The sequence below is a fragment of the Sinocyclocheilus grahami genome, unplaced genomic scaffold (assembly GCF_001515645.1).
Source record: "Sinocyclocheilus grahami isolate Dianchi unplaced genomic scaffold, SAMN03320097.WGS_v1.1 scaffold289.1, whole genome shotgun sequence".
Taxonomy (NCBI): Eukaryota; Metazoa; Chordata; class Actinopteri; order Cypriniformes; family Cyprinidae; genus Sinocyclocheilus; species Sinocyclocheilus grahami.
Genome location: NW_015505468.1, coordinates 940588 through 945057, shown reverse-complemented (window position 1 = coordinate 945057; position 4470 = coordinate 940588).

Below are 4470 nucleotides of genomic sequence, written 5' to 3'. Positions count from 1 at the left end.
GTTTTAATAAAATATATTCATTTCGATGTCTAGCCTTGTTTGTGATAAGGCAGCAATCATGAAACGCAAATTAATACTATCTAATCATTTAAAGCACTTGATCGGCGTTACTTTTTCTAAGCAAAGGAAATACAGAGTTGATGTAATTTTTGGGGAAAAAAACAAAACATTAAACTGTCTCCAATTCTCTCACTCAGGATACAACAACAGAAGATTGTATTGCTCCAGAATTCTTGATTCTGAGTGGTCAGTCGCAGCACTCAGCAGTCAGAAATGTCTTAATGCTCTCTGTCATTATGGCAGCACTGTCAGCTGATCGTCTGGGTAACTAATGCTGTATACGTATGACATTTTGTAGAATAAACAGTCTAAGTAGTGTTATAAAAAGATAAACTTCAAATACCTGAATAATTCAGTTATTATTTAACTGATAAACCAAAGTGTGGAATGGAAGGGTCTATCACACTCCAATGCTGGATGACAAAATAACCTTATCAAATAACTACACTAGACCAAGGTTTTTCAATCTTTTAGATGCCACGGACCCCCAAATAATATCATCCTCATGCGAGGACCCCATCCTGAAATTTAAAAGCTATGTATTTATATGTATAAAGTATATTACTTGGAATATATATATATATATATATATACACACACACATTTGTTTTAAAATTACATTTCATTATTTAGTGTCTATGCAGTGTAGTACTATACATTTATTTATTTTGTTTATTTGAAATCTATTTTTCGTACCACTTTAGGGACCAATTCTCAGTATTATTATTAGCATATTGGCTGTTTATTAGTACTTATAAAGCACATATTAATGACTTATTCTGCATGACCATATTTCTGATCCCTTAATCCTACCCCATACCTAAACTTAACTAACTTACTAACTATTAATAAGCAGCAAATTAGGAGTTTACTGAGGCAAATCTTTTTTTGTTAATAGTTAATAGTGAAAATTGGTCCCCAAACTAAAGTGTGACCATTTATTTTTTTTTATTTTTAAGCATTTTTAAATTTTAATCAAATGTATTTATTTAGTTTTAGTTTAAGTTCGTTTAAGTTAATTTAGATTCAGTTTTAACACTGTTTTTTTTCTTAAGTTTTCCACGGACCCCCTAGTACTACTTGAGACCCCCTGGGGGTGCCCGGAACCAAGTTTGAAAGACATCATATGCATCATATATAGTACGTCATTTGGGACACAATTCATGTTTCTCGCATTGCACCGCTGATTCATATTCTGATCACTATGGTTACAACATTGTTCCTATTTTCAGTAGAAGCAATCTTATTTCTATTTCCAAATTCATGCCCTCACCATCAGGGCTGGACTGGGACAAAAAAACGGCCCTGGCATTTTTTGGTTCAGGCGGCCCATCACCACTTCGATATATATATATATATACACTATACCGGTCAAAAGTTTTTGAACAGTAAGATTTTTAATGTTTTTTCCCTATTTTCAGTAGAAGCAATCTTATTTCTATTTCCAAATTCATGCCCTCACCATCAGGGCTGGACTGGGACAAAAAAAACGGCCCTGGCATTTTTTGGTTCAGGCGGCCCATCACCACTTCGACATATATATATATATATATACACTATACCGGTCAAAAGTTTTTGAACAGTAAGATTTTTAATGTTTTTTAAAGAATTCTCTTCTGCTCACCAAGCCTGCATTTATTTGATCCAAAGTACAGCAAAAGCATTAATATAGTGAAATATTTTTACTATTTAAAATAACTGTTTCTATGTGAATATATTTTTAAATGTAATTTATTCCTGTGATTTCAAAGCTGAATTTTTAGCATCATTACTCCAGTCACATGATCCTTCAGAAATCATTCAAATATTCTGATTTGCTGCTCAAAAAACATTTGTTATTATTACTATTATATTGTTGAAAACAGCCGAGTTGAATTTTTCATGTTTTGATTAATAGAAAGTTCAGAAGAACAGCATTTATCTGAAATATTATTTTTTTTGTAACATTATAAATGTCTTTACCGTCACTTTTGATCAATTTAAAGCATCCTTGCTAAATAAAATTATTAATTTCTATAATTTCCCCAAAAAATTAAAATAAAATAAAAATACTGATTTTAAGCTTTTGAATATTATATGTATAATGTTACAAAAGCTTTTTTATCTCATATGGATGCTGATCTTTGGATCTTTCTATTGGATCTTTCTTACTGTTCAAAACATTTTGACTGGTAGTGTATGTATGTATGTATGGAGGACCAAACCTGCAGAAATTAAAAATAAATAAATACATAAATAAATAAATAAATGGGTGTTTAAATAAATAAATACACAAATAAATAAATAAATAAATGTGTGTATAAATACACGTATTCTTGTTTAAATATGTATATAAATAATTAAACGGGCCAAATGGAAAATGTTTAAGGAAATACTAAACTCATCCTAACTGTTTTCTTTTAATCACTCATTTATTTCTGAATGTAGTTTCGCATTTATTTTTCTTCTGCACAACATGCTAATGAGAGGGTGTCAACCATGGACTTGCTCGGGTCTTGTGATAGCTGGGGGCGTGGCTTTCCCGCTGACACGTGTATTTTTTTTTTTATTTAAATCTAGCTTTATTCGCATTGCCCCATTGAAACCTCTATGAACACACTTGACTTGACAAAAAAATCGCGGGGGACGAATTTACTTTTTATCAAAAAGTGTTTACGCATACACTCATGGCGCGCAGCCGCGCACACACATTAGGATAGGTTAGATGTCTGCCTCCGTTGCGAGTCCCGATCAAGCACTTTACCAGTTCAACTACTCTCCTCTCCTCCTCCTGCCTTGCTCTTTGGCCAGCATCACGCACCGCAGAGCAAGCCTGTTCTTGATAGATCTGCTGTGAAAACGTGGGAAAAAAGCCGACGAGGGCGATCTTTATATAGGCAGAGCAAAATACTTCATCGCTCCGTCTATAGTGCATTGTGATTGGATGTTTACGCTGTCTATACAGGAGACAATCCAATGGGCCACTGGCTGCTCGCTGTCCCTGCGTGATGGTTTCGGCAAAAAAAAAAAACATTCTGTCGGCCCCTTAAGTGCGTCGGCTCACCGGGAAAATGCACGGTATGCCCGATTACCAATCCAGCCCTGCTCACCATCATATATGCTGTTATTTACAAAGTGTTGAAAATTTAACTGGAAACTCTATATCCTTGGGCTCAATACTAAGTATTTCAAGACATTTCAGTCATCCTTTGTGAATAAAAAACTGTGCCTTGAGAATACCCCTTCATTTTTTTCACATTTTGTTTTGTTGCTGCCTTATGTTAAACTGCTTTAAATTATTTTTTTAATTTTTTAAATAGATTGCACAACAATCTACACTCCATGCACCATAATTGTCAAGTAAAAAAACAGGTTTTTAACATCTTTGCAAATGTATTAAAAAATAAAAAATAAATAAAATGATTCCAATGCATTATCTGGGACAGTTGGAATTTAGCTCAGGAGCATTCGTTTTGCTTGTAGATATTACTACACTTCAAGTGAAGTTAACATGTGGCACATTCAATTGAATGGGTATGATGTGGAAAGGCACACACGTCTTAATTAAAGGTCTAACAGCTGATAATGCATAGAGCAAAAACCAAGCCCTGAGGTCAAAATAACTGCCTGTCGAGATCAGAAACAGGTTTGCATCAAGCCACACATCTGGGGAAGATTTCAGAAAAAAATCTGCTTCATTGAAGGTTCACAGAAGCATGTAGTCTCTGTTGCCCTTAATGGAAGAAGTTTAAAACAACCAGGACTCTTCCTAGAGCTGGCCTCCTGGCCAAACTGAGCAATTGATGGAGAAGGGCTTTGGTTAGCATGGTGACCAAGAACCTGATGGTCACTCTAGTTGAGCTCCATGATTGAGCTCAGACTGAGCAGAAGGTTCACCTTCCAACAGGACAATGACCCTAAGCACACAGCAAGAGTGGCTTATAGACAACTCTGTGAATGTCCTTGAGTGACCCAGCCAGAGCCTGAGCTTGAACCCAATCAAATATTTCTGGAGAAACCTGAAAATGTGCATCTGCCCCCATCCAACCTGACAGAGCCTGAGAGGTGAACAGGTGAGGTGAAGAATGGCAGATAATTGCAAAATGCTGATGAGCAAAGCTTGTCGCATCAAAAAAAAAAAAAAAGACTTGAGGCTGTAAAGGTGCTTCAGATAAATATTTAGTTAAGGGTATGAATACTTATGCAATGTACTTATTTCAGTTGTGACAATTCAGTTTTTGCTTTGTCAGTATGGTGTATGGAGTGCAGATTGATGTGGAAAAAAAGTAATTTAAAGAAGTTTATCATAAGGCAGCAACATAAAATGTAAAAAAAATGACAAGGCACTGTGTGTGTGTATATATATATATATATATATATACAGTGGGTACGGAAAGTATTCAGACCCCCTTAAATTTTTCACTCTTTGTT